We start from the raw sequence: 12,500 nt of genomic DNA, 5'->3' as shown, positions 1-12,500 counted from the left end.
GTGTGATGTGGTGTGTGTGTGTGAGTGTGTGAGTGGGGGGTGCTGGTGAGTGTGGGAGTGTGTGTGTGTGTTGTGTGTGGTGTGTGTGTGTGTGTGTGTGGTGTGTGTTTTTGGGGGTGGTGTGTGTAATGGTGTGTGTGTGTGTGTGTGTGTTTGGTGTGTGTGGTGTGTGTTGAGTGTGGGATGTGTGAGTGTGTGAGTGTGAGTGTGGTGTGTGTGTGAGTGTGTGTGTTTGTGGGTGTGTGTGTGTGTGTGTGTGTGTGGTTGTGTGTGAGTGATGTGTGTGGTTGTGTGTGTGTGTGTGTGTGTGTGTTGATGTGTGTGTGTGTGGGGTGTGTGTGATGTGTGTGTGTGAGTGTGTGTGTGTGTGTGAGTGTGAGTGTGAGTGTGAGTGTGGAGTTGCGTTGTGTGTGTGGTGTATGTGTGTAGGTGTGTTATGTGTGTGTGTGTGAGCTGTGTGTGTGTTGTGGTTGTGTGTGCTGTGTGAGTGTGTGTGATGTTGGTGAGTGTGGTGTGGTGAGTGTGTGTGTGTGTGGGGAGTGTGTTTGTGTTGTGTTGGGTGTGTGTGTTGTGTGTGGGTGTGTGTGGTGTGTGGTGTAGGGTGGTGTGTGTGTGTGTGTGTGTGTGGGGGGGGTGTGGGTGTGTGTGTGTGTGTATGGTGGGGGGTGTGTGTGTGTGTGTGTGTATGTGTGTGTGTGTGTGTGTGTGTGTGTGGTGTGTGTGTGAGTGTGTGTGAGTGAGTGTGTGTGTGTGTGTGGTGCTGTGTGTGTGTGTGGGTGTGTGCGGTTGTGTGTGTGTGTGTGTGAGTGGTGACTGTGTGTGTGTGTGTTTGTGCGTTGTGCGAGTGTGTGTGTGTAATATATGTATATATATTATATATAATATATATATATATATATATATATAAATATTCTATATATATAATATATGTATTAATGTATATGTTTGTATATGTATGTAAATGTATATGTTTATTGTATATGTATATGTATAGTATATGTACCTGTACATGTACATGTACATGTACATGTACATGTTACATGTATCATGTACATTTTACAAGTACATGTACATGTACATGTATATGTATATGTATAATAAGTGAATATGAATCTATGAATGAATATGAATATGAAACAAGAAGAAGAATATGAACATATGAACACTGTATATGTCTATGAAACATATATATATGAAATATATATATATATTATATATATATATATATATATTTATTATATTAATATATATTTATATATATATAAAATTTAATTTATATTTACATTTACATATACATATACATATACATATACATATACATTTACATATAAATATAAATATACATACATATGTATGTATGTATGTATGTATAAAAGACATCTATGTTTCTCCCTCTCTCCTCCATGCTTTCACTTGTCCTTAATCACTCGCGTGCATTTCCCTGCAAAAGTGTGCTTAGTCACCACGTCGAAAAGTGCGTCGGCGCCTCCTCGCTGAGCCAGGCCCTCTATATCGCCTCCATCGCCCCCTCCGTGAAACAACAAGCAAATGCAAGGTGCACACAGGCCCGAAGCGCGAGTGTAACCAGCCGTTATTTCTCTGATACGCTTCTTTCTCTGCAAGTTGCACATGCAAATCTAAGTCTGCAGCATCAAAAGCTTCCAGCGTTTAAGCTTGCACATTCACCTTGCCGTCACGCTCGTGCGGATACATGTTAATACGAGTAAAGCCCGGAGATCTTTGCACAAAATCGACATTTTTCTATGTCTTGCTCTTCGCTTTCACACTTTATCTTTCCTCTTTCGCTTTTTTCCTGGTCTTTCCTTTCCCTCCATCCATCTGAATCTCCTTTCTTCAGTCATAGCTTTCCCTTGCTCTGTTAGATCTCCTTTCCTCTTTACCTCTCCCACTCTCCATGCTCCTCTCTCTTTCTATGGCCATACTTCTGTTTATTTCTACCAATCTCTCTCTCTGTTTATTTCTACCAATCTCTCTCTCTTTCTCTTTCTCTTTCTCTTTCTCTTTCTCTCTCTCTTTCTCTCTCTCTTTCTCTTTCTTTCTCTTTCTCTTTCTTCCTCTTTTCTTTCTCTCTCTCTCTCTCTCTCTCTCTCTCTCTCTCTCTCTCTCTCTCTCTCTCTCTTCCTCTCTCTCTCTCTCTCTCTCTCTCTCTCTCTCTCTCTCTCTCTCTCTCTCTCTCTCTCTCTTTCTCTTTCTCTCTCTTTCTCTTTAACTTTATAGATCCAGCTAACCCCTCCACTTCCCCCGCCATCGCAGAAGCACAGAGAAGAAAAAAAAACTCAAAAAAAGGGCCTGCGCTATCCGCCGTCCCCACAGCGGCCTGCCCAACGCAAAAGAGCCAAACTTCCTCATAAAAGTCACTTCCATCCAATCAACCAGCCACCCCCTCACAATAATCCTCGTGCGGGAACCAGTCAGATAAAGCCACGACCCGCGAACACATATCAATAGAAGCCAATCACAAGCCTCCTTTCGCCGGCATGAAATAGTCCATGTGTTCGTCGGTCGCCACAGACACAGCCATTTAGATCCTTTGGCAACACTCAGCCTTTCCCTCACACTGCAATGCTTCCCTTCGGGCTGGAGGGCTCCGCAAACCTCATAATGAAAATATCATTCATACATCACAACCTCTCCAAAACCCTAAGAAACACTAAAGCTACGCAAATGTTTTCATAATGACCAAAAAACGGGCATATGAAAAACCCTTAATGCAAACATCCTTTGTGTACGAGTGAAACCTAGAAAAAAAGCCGTGGGTCTGCAAACACGCTGTGAAGGAAATCCAAAGTTTCTTGCTAATAGCAGGTGGAATCTCAGTGCTCCCCGAGGCGTAGGCGGATGCCCTTCTTCACCTTCCACTTCACAAACGAGTGGGCGGGCGGGCGGGCGGGCGGGCGGGCGGGGATGCGTACGGGATGGATGGATGGATGGGAGGGGAGGGGGAAGGAGGGAAGGAGGGAGAGAGGGAGAGAGGGGGAGAGAGAGAGAGAGAGAGAGAGAGAGAGAGAGAGAGAGAGAGAGAGAGAGAGAGAGTAGAGAGGAGGTGAGAGACGAGAGAGAAGAGACGAGAGAGCGAGAGGAAGAGAGAGAGAGAGGGTGAGGAGTGAGAGGAGAGAGGGAGGGAAGAGAGAGGAGAGAGAGAGAGCGAGAGAGAGAGAGAGGGAGAGGGGAGCAGAGAGAGATGAGGAGAGGAGCTGTAGAGCGGAGAGAGGAGAGGAGAGAGAGAGAGAGAGCGCGGAGAGAGACGAGATGAGAGAGAGTAGAGAGAGGAAGAGGAGAGAGGTAGAGAGAGAGAGAGAGAGAGCAGAGAGAAGAGAGAAGAGAGAGAGAGAGTGAGAGAGAGAGGAGCTGAGAGAGAGCCGGAGAGAGACTGAGAGATGGAGAGAATAGAGAGAGAGGGTGAGAGGGATGGGGGAGAGAGAGGAGATAGAGAGAGAGAGAGAGAGAGGGATCGAGGAGAGAGAGAGAGATGAGCTAGAGAGAGAGAGAGAGAGACGAGGAGAGAGGAGAGAGGATGAGATAGGAATGAGAGAACCGAGAGAGAAGAAGAGAGAGGGTGAGGGGAAGGGAGAGAGGCAGAGAGAGAGAGAGAGAGGGCAGAGGAGAGGGAGCGGGAGAGGTAGAGAGGGGAGAGGGCAGATGGAGAGAGAAGAGAGAGGAAAGAGAGAGCGTGATGAGATGAGAGAGAGAGACGAGAGAGAGAGCAGGGAGGAGAGAGAGAGGAGAGAGAGAGAGAGAGAGGCTGAGGGAAGGGAGGATGGAGAGATGGTAGAGAGGAGGGAGAGGGAGAGAGGGGAGAGCGAGGAGAGGAGAGGAGAGAGAGGAGAGAGAGATGGAGAGATGAGAGGAAGGGGAGGACCGGAGAGAGAGGAGGGAGAGAGAGGGGAGACGGAGAATTGGAGTAGGGAGAGAGGAGAGGGAGTAGAAGAGAGAGAGAGAGAGGAGAGATAGAAGAAGAGATGGAGAGGAGAGAGGGCGAGGGGAGAGTGGAGATGAAGAGAGCGAGAGAGGAGGAGGGAAAGGATGGAGAGAGAGAGAGAGTGGAGGGAGAGAGTGACGGAGAGGAGAGGGTGAGAGAGAGAGAGAGAGAGGAGCAGAGTGGAGTCGAGAGGGGGGAGAGAGCGACGAAGAGGGATGATAGAGGGGAGGGAGCGATGGAGAGAGGAGATAGAGGTGAGAGAGGGAGGGGAGAGAGAGATGAGAGAGAGGAGAGAGAGAGAGAGGAGATGAGAGAGGAGAGGAGAGAGAGGGGAGGGAGAGATGAGAGAGAGAGAGGGAAGAGAGGAGCGGTGGAGGAGGAGACGAGTGATGAGAAGAGATAGCGTGAGAGCTTGAGAGGGAAGAGAGTGGAGAGGGTGAGGAGATGAGGAGGGAGAGGAGGAGAGAGGAAAAGAGAGAGATAGAAGAGGAGAGAGAGAGAGGTCGAGGAGAGGAGGGGGAAGGGAGAGGAGGAGGAGAGGGAGAGAGGAGATGAGAGAGAGGGGGGAGAGGGAGAGAGAGAGACATGGAGAAGAAGTCAGAGAGAGGAGAGAGGGAGGAGAGGGAGATGAGAGAGAGAGAGAGAGAAGGAGAGATGAAGGAGGGAGGAGAGAGAGAAGGAGAGAAGAGAGGAGAGAGTGAGACGAGAGGGAGAGTGAGGGAGAGGAGGAGAGAGAAGGAGTAAGTGAAGAGATGAGAGAGAGAGAGAGAGAGGGGAAGACAGAGACGAAGAGGTGGGGAGAGAGATGAAGAGGAGACGGATGAAGAGAGAGAGAGAGTGAGAGAGGGAGGAGAGAGAGAAGAGAAGAGAGAAGGAGAGTGTACAGATGAGGAAGAGAGTAGAGGGAGAAGGAGAGAGAGGAGAGAGAGAAGATGGAGAGTGGAGAGAGGAGAGGAGAGAGAGAGGAGAGGAAGAGAGTGAGTAAGAGAGAGCAGACCGAGAGATGTAGAGAGAGAGAAAGAAGAGAGAACGTGAAAAGAGAATGAAGAGATACGGAAAGAGAGAAAGAAAGGAGAGAGTGAGAGGAGGAGGAGAGATGAGAGAGGGGGGGAGGAGAAGATGAGAAGAGGAGAGAGAGAGAGAGAGAAGGTCAGTGGGAGGAGATGTGAGCAGGATGGAGAGAACGACGAGGGGAGATAAAGGAGAGTCGAGAAGGGAGAAGAGAGACAGAGTGAGAGTGGAGAGAGAAAGTCGGGAGAGAGAGAGTTATGGAGAGGAGGAGTAGAGGGAGAAGTGATTGAGAGGGAGGAGAGAGGAGAAGAGAGGAGAGAGAGAGAGAGACGACGAGAGGAGAGAGAGAGGAGTGGAGCAGCTGGTTGAGAGGGGAGCGCGAGAGAGAGGGAGGAGAGAGTGAGTGAGAGGGAGAGAGGAGAGAGTGGGTGTGAAAGAGAGAGAGAGAGTAGAGAGAGCGAGAGCGGTTGAGGTGAGGCGAGTGAGAAGGGGAGGGAAGTTAGAGAGGTCGAGGGAGCGGGAGAGAGAGAGAGCGAGGGTGAGGAAGAGGAAGTTAGACTATGTTTAGAGGAAGAGAGAGAGAGAGAGAGAGAGAATGAGAGAGAGAGAGAGGGAGATGGAGAGAGAGTGAGGTGAGATGAGGTTAGAGAGAGAAGGAGAGAGAGAGAGGAGAGAGAGGATGAGGAGAGAGAGAGAGAAGAGGGAGGAGAGGAAGAGAGGGGGAGAGAGGAGAGGGAGTGGGGAGAGAGTGAGGATAGAGAGGAGAGAGCGAGAGGAGAGGAGAAGGGGGAGAGAGAGAGAGAAAGGGTGGAGAGGGAGAGAGAGAGGGGTGAGAGAGAGAGAGAGAGAGGGGGGGAGAGATGGAAGAAGGAGAGAGATGAGAGAGAGAGACGATGAGAGGAGGTGAGAGCGAGAGAAGGGAGAGGAGATGAGAGGAGAAGGAGACGAGAGAGAAGAGGAGTGAGGAAGAGGAGAGAGAGAGAGAGAGAGAGGAGGGAGATGAGAGAGAGAGGTTGGGTAGAGAGAGAGAGAGAGAGAGAGAGGGAGGGGGGGAGAGGGAGGAGGAGGGGGAAGGAGAAAGGAGGGAGAGAGGGATAGGGAGAGGAAGAGAGGGAGAGAGAGAGAGAGGAGAGAGAGAGAGAGATAGAGAGAGAGATGGAAGGGAGGGAGAGAAAGGGAGGAGGGAGGGAGGGAGGGAGGGAGAAGGAGAGAGAGAGGGGAGGAGAGAGAGGGAGAGAGAGAGAGGGAGAGAAAGAGAGAGGGAGAGAGAGAGGGAGAGGAGAGAGGGGGGGAGAGAGAGAGGGAGTGAGAGGAGAGAGAGGGAGAGTGAGAGAGGAGAGCGAGAGGGAGAGAGAGAGGGAGAGGGAGAGGGGTGAGGGAGAGGGAGAGGGGAGAGAGAGGGAGAGAGGGAGAGGGGATTTAGGAGAGGGAGAGGGAGATTGGGAGAGGGAGTGAGAGAGGGAGTGAGGGAGGGAGGGAAGGGAGAGGAAGGGAGGGGGAGGTGAGAGGGCGCAGAGGGAGAGAGGGGGAGGAGATAGAGGGAGCGAGGGAGGGAGGGTGGGAGAGAGGGAGGGAGGGGACGAGAGGAGAGGAGAGAAAGAGAGAGGTGAGAGAGAGAGAGAGAGCCAGGAGAGTGTGTGAGGAGATGGAGAAGGAGAGATGCGGGAGAGAGAGAGGGAGAGTGGAGAGGAGACAGAGAGTAGATAAAGAGGAAAAAGAGGAAGGAGAGAAGAGGGGAAAGAGAAAGAGAAAGAGAAAGAGAAAGAGAAAGAGAAAGAGAGAGAGAGGAGAGAAAGGAGAGAATTACAACATCCTCATCAACCAGCTCTCTACCTCGAAGGTCGTAGCAACCCTATTACCCCCCTAACCCGTCTCTCCTGACCCGAGAGACCACAATGCCTGCATCAGCTGGTAATCACCTAAAACAATCCCCACTAATTCCCATCTCTCCCTCGCAATCTTCCTTTCCCTCTCCCTCTCCCTCTCCCTTTCCCTTTCCCTCTCCCTTTCCCTCTCCCTTTCCCTCTCCCTTTCCCTTTCCCTCGCCCTCTCCCTTTCCCTCTCCCTTTCCCTTTCCCTCTCCTTTTTCCCTTCCCTCTCCCTTTCCCCTTTCCATTCCCTTTCCTTTCCCTCTCCCTCTCCTCTCCCTTTACCTTTTCCCTTCCCCTTTCCCCTTTCCCTTCCCTTTCTCTCTCCCTCTCCCTTTTCCTCTCCCTCTCCCTTTCCCTCTCCCTTTCCCTTTCCCTTTCCCTCTCCCTCTCCCTCTCCCTTTCCCTTTCCCTCTCCCTTTCCCTTTCCCTTTCCCTTTCCCTCTCCCTCTCCCTCTCCCTTTCCCTCTCCCTCTCCCTTTCCCTTTCCCTTTCCCTCTCCCTCTCCCTTTCCCTCCCTCGCCGTCCTCAATTTCCCCCATCATCGCACTAACATGGAGACAACTCTCACGCGGCTGCCGACTGGGACTCGCACATATTCATTTGCGGAAATCCGTCGTCTCTTTAAAAAACTTCCATTGAACAGACGTTTTTATTGCCTGTTTTAAAAAGTATGAACTTTATCATTCTAACGTTCCTGAAGATGTCATTTGATTAATAAAAGAGTAAGGCCTCGTTTTTCTCTTTCCCTTTTTAACCTGAATGAATGTTTTGCTATATCTACAAATCTCCAAGTAACATGGATGCGACAGAGGTTTAAATTGTATATAAACAAAGGTTGTATAAATAATGTTACACCATTTTGCTTTCATTCTACGCCTGTGCTCGAGATTAGATGAATTTTACGATATTCCCGATACAAAACTAAATTCGAGATACCTTCCTGCTCTTGTTTTATTTATTCTCTCTCCGTTTACTTTGCATATGCATCCGCCTCCCCAATCCCTTTCATTTTCTTTCCATATCCATCTCCCTCTTCTTCCTCCACCGTCGAACCTCATTCTCCTTCCTTTCCTCAAACCAATTTTCTTCCCTTTCCCTTTTCTTCCCTCCTACAAATAAGCAACAGTATCGTTCGCGGATCTTGAACAGAAAATTTCACCTCAATACATCCAACCACTTGAAAAAAAACTAATCTCAAACTAGAAAATCTCCAGCAAGCTAAACACCATTCGCAAAAACTGCAAAGTTTACAAACAAACATAAAGGCAACCATCCTCACTTGCATGACTCAGCAATATCGCCTCCTCCACGCAGACGATCCTCTGAAATGCCGGGTGAAATATCTCCCTGCTATACTCTAACACTGAAGTTAATGTTAGCTTTAACATTTCCATATTCATACAGCGAGGTGCACTTGCAGACCGCAAGGATTCGCGTGATTGTAGATAACGTTTTGCAATCCCTCACCTCTGCTAAAACAGCTGCTTGAGCTGTCGTTAGGTCAATCGTCCATGGCCATTGGTATTCCAGCGGCGAGCCATCTTGGAACAAACAGCGCGCCGCCTACTGCTGCGGCCAGCACGGTAAGGCGCCGAACTCATCCCAAACCTGGCAGCGCATCTCTAATTGCACGAAGGTCAGGAAGTCGTCGCTAACCGCTCCATCAGCGCGCACCGATTCCATTCACTTGCTCCCTCGCCCGCCAGTGAAACCACACATTCAGCCATAGCGATTACACTGCCGCAGCAACGGAATTATCCGGCTGCGGACACCCACCTCGCTGGAACCTCAATTAGGACGAAGATCAGATCATTCCCGACACCCGATTGTAGTCTCTCTGGCTCCCTCCCACACAAAGCACCCACAATAATGGTACCTTCGTCCCGATTGCTGGCCGATGAAGCTCCGAGCCTGCTGGCTGGCGCTCGCCCGCCCGCTCCTAAGGCCTAATCTGCAAGTCTGATCCTCACTCTCGATCTCCTAGCCATTGTGGGAGACTAAGGAAGAGGCCTGGGAGAGGCTCAAGAGACTGTGGATCGTGGGCGGACTGGGGCTTACGAAGGACAAGCCTCAGAAGGACCTGAGGACACTCGGCGGGATTGGCTGGGCTCGTGACGGCCCGGCGAGGCTTATGAAAGATTGCGGTACTTATGACGGACGAGCGTGGCTTGAAAAGGACTGGCGAGGAACGCCAGGACCTTTGCATTTCACACCAGGGATCAGGAACTTGACAGTTCAAAGAAAATTCTTTAAATACAATGATAGATAATTTGGAGAAATGCGCTTGACAAGGATAATCTGATGAAATACCTCCAAAGTATGATGCAGTTAAAATATTTCCCGCGATGGCTGGTTATTGGATCATGAAGCTACATTCTAACTGCCTCCCTCTAAAGCTTTATCAATGATCTAGCAAGCATGCGCGGAAATTCAGTTTTATTCCTGGAGATCCATTACGGCACCGCGGAAGACCCAAAAGCCTTCTGAAATTCTAAAATTCTTCGTCCATTTCCTTTAACATTCCCAGATCCCCTTTGATTGCCCTTCGGATCTGTTCCTTTAAAGCTCACAAGGACCGGGCGCTCACTCAATACTCGGCTAATTCATTGTGCAAAATAAATTTCCAGAACATCTCATCTGTCAACTCTCCCTCGGCCATCGGTGGCTCCGGCAATTAAAAGGCAGATAGCCCGCACGACCGAACCACTTTTTCATGCCTAAAAATCGAACTATTCGCATTAAGCTCATGAACTTCCCTTCGGCGTGGCCCTAAGAGGTAGTTTACTGCTCAGGGATTTGCAAAAACTGCAACGGCGCGATAATTGCAACAAAAACTGGCGAACACTGCAGCGCTCCTCCCTGCGCCCACCATCTTTAGCCACACAGTAATGAATCCGTCAACCATTTAAGGGCAGACAGTCGGTGATCTGCGCAGCCTACAAGCAATTCTGCGGAATGCATGAGGCATCAAACGTTCAGGCGCTGGAAAGCCGCGGCCACGCGAGGGCGAGGTCCTTCCATCACGTGATCACCGAGCCCGAAAAAAGCCTACTCTCTGCCGAATAAGCCGGCCAGAAATTTGTTTCGTTGCAAAATTTTGCCAGGAAACATATGAAGGACTGACTGTCTACCCCCTCGGCAGAACGGGTTATTTATCTGATAGCTGAGTGACATGACCCCGGAGAAGGTATCTACATATTTTACCACCGCTGGCCTTGCCACTACTACGCTCGCCCACTGTGCCTGCTTCCCATCACCCTCCAGCCTGTCTTCTTTCCGAATCATGGCCGTGTCCCTCACCCACCGCCTTCTTCTTTAACCCTCCATCCATCTCCTCTTGCGCACAAGGCATCAACATATCTCCCGGCATCAATCCCTTCTTCTTTCCATTCCAAACACGATTCAAGCACTGAGCGCGGGGGAGTCTGGTGCTCCATACCAAATGGACCAAATGACCAACATATGCACATCACACTCAGTCCAGTAAAGTCGCATGAACCAAAACAATCGTTCCCACAGAAAAGACCCCAGAGCCAGCCGGATAAGCCCGTGCGGCTTATTGAAAGCTGGACACATAGCAGGTGCACACCTCTGGCACAATAATTGCAAATTCCTTCATCTCTAGGGCTGGGCAGTGTCGTATTCAAGCAAATGTTGATAAATAGGGCCGTGTCATGAGTAACACTGGTGAACATCAAATGACATTCAATGCGTATGTCAAATTATACGAACACCACTGAAGATACAATATATATGTAAATAAATACTCACAGACTGTTTCTTACGACATGCGATGGCCTTGGTACGCCTACCTGAAAAGTAAAGAGCAGCAATTAACGCAAAAATAAAAAAATAGAAAATAAAAAATTGTGCAACATTTTTTAAACCATGACTCGTTATCATCTCATAAAAGCGATATGTAAGGGCATGTGACCGTTCCTCACAGCAGCACATTACGTCAACTGATCACACAAAAATACTGGAAGATGGAAATAAATAAAATGAAACGACTTCTCACAGCGTTCGAAATAGTACCATAAGGATATCGCAAACTAGGACCCCAAGTGCATTGTTTCTGCCCCGTGGACCACACGCGCGATATCGACCTTCCCCAGAAGCGATCAAGTCCGCAAAGGGCAGTAGAAACGGCAGAACATTTTGATTCATTCCAAAGTGACCTCCTTGTTTACTACATGCAAAAAGAAAAAAAAAAGAAAGGCAAATATGCAAATATTACTTTTCTTGCTCCAGTTCCGGTTCTTATTTTTTTTATTCCCTCGGTTTGTTTTATCCTCCTGTTCTCCCCTTCCTCTCCCTTTCTCTCCCCCTCCTCTTCTCTGCTCTCTTCTCTTTCCTCTCTCTTCCCTCTTCATTCTTTTCTTCCTCCTCCATCTATCCCCTCCCTCCTCCCTCCTACCTTCCCTCTTCCTCCATCCTCTTCCTCCATCCTCTTCCTTCCTCTTCCTCCTCCCCCTCCCCTCCCTCCGCTCTCCTCCTTCCTGAGTCAGTGATTTCGTCACCTTTCCTCCGACTCCAGCTAATAACTAACAGCTGTACGTGTTCCGGTGGCGCAGTGATGACTCGCCTCTCCCGTCTCGTCGGAAGCACTCATTACTACCGCCATCTCCACCGCGCTGACTCCCCTGCCCAGTCATCATATCTCATCATTTCCTCCATTTGAGGCACTTCTCCCGCCCTCATATTTCCTCTTTCCGTGAGTCCCGTGTCTTACTCATAATTGCTCCAAGCCCATTACTCATTCATTAGTGTGGCCCAGAAGAGCCACTCCCATCTCGCGGAATACCTCCTCTATCCACCTTTTGTCTATCCTTTATCTATCGCAAATGACTCTGATCCATCATTTTTAATGTCACGAAGTGTAGGTTGTGACTTTCCTGTTACCTCTATTCATACGATCTTGTAGTGAAGGTGGTAGCGCTGGATATTTCAATCCTCGATCTATTTTTCTTTTATCTTTCTCCACATTGTCCCTCTTTTATCTTTCTCCACATTGTACACGTGCAAGCGGAGGTGGTTGGCGGTTTGTAGTGGTAGGCAGATAGCGTTTGCGTTATGGTTTTTTGGTACGTAATGTGGCAATAGAAATACTCAGCGTTGTATTGTTTGCAGTAAGGGAGTTATACGCTTATTTGGAGCATTTGTGTGGAAGCGTGGGCCCGGGAGTCGGAACCTGCATTTAGGGTTTAGGTGAGATGGAGCGGGAAGTAGACGAGGGGGGGAAGAGACGTAAGAGTTTGGTCGTACGGGAAAGGATTGGTGTGGGAGAGAGGGAGAGCGGGAGAGAGGGAGAGAGGGAGAGAGGGAGAGAGGGAGAGAGGGAGAGAGGGAGAGAGGGAGAGCGGGAGAGAGGGAGAGAGGGAGAGAGGGAGAGCGGGAGAGAGGGAGAGAGGGAGAGGGAGAGCGGGAGAGAGGGAGAGAGGGAGAGGGAGCGAGAGAGAGAGGGAGCGAGGGCGCGAGGGAGAGAGGGAGAGCGGGAGAGAGGGAGAGAGGGAGAGCAGGGAAGAGCGGGCAGAGAGGGCGAGCAGGGAGAGAGGGGAGAGGGGTCGAGAGGGAGAGACGGGAGACGGGCGAGGGAGAGGGCGAGGTGAAGAGGGCGCGGGCGAGGGAGAGAGGGAGAGCGAGCGGGGAGAGAGGAGAGAGAGACGGAGAGCAGAGAG

General features: G+C 49.7%; 1 protein-coding gene across 10 annotated transcripts in view; it reads right to left on the bottom strand.

Moving 5' to 3' along the window:
- Sulf1 (Extracellular sulfatase Sulf1) overlaps positions 1–12,500 on the bottom strand; it is a 170,580-nt gene that overhangs the window by 139,976 nt on the left and 18,104 nt on the right. For 2 of the 10 annotated variants that reach the window (XM_086538532.1, XM_086538535.1), the window contains exon 2: positions 10,594–10,634. The exons of 6 other annotated variants lie outside the window; for them this stretch is intronic. The gene's annotated coding sequence lies outside the window, so the exon portion shown is untranslated. The remainder of the gene's footprint in view (positions 1–10,593; positions 10,635–12,500) is intronic. 2 more of the 10 variants (XM_086538537.1, XM_086538534.1) reach the window with 1 other exon arrangement.

The sequence above is a fragment of the Penaeus japonicus genome, unplaced genomic scaffold (genome assembly GCF_977035675.1).
Source record: "Penaeus japonicus unplaced genomic scaffold, GWHDUDI00000001_assembly GWHDUDI00000007, whole genome shotgun sequence".
NCBI lineage: Eukaryota > Metazoa > Arthropoda > Malacostraca > Decapoda > Penaeidae > Penaeus > Penaeus japonicus.
This window is presented reverse-complemented; position numbering and strand designations above follow the sequence as displayed.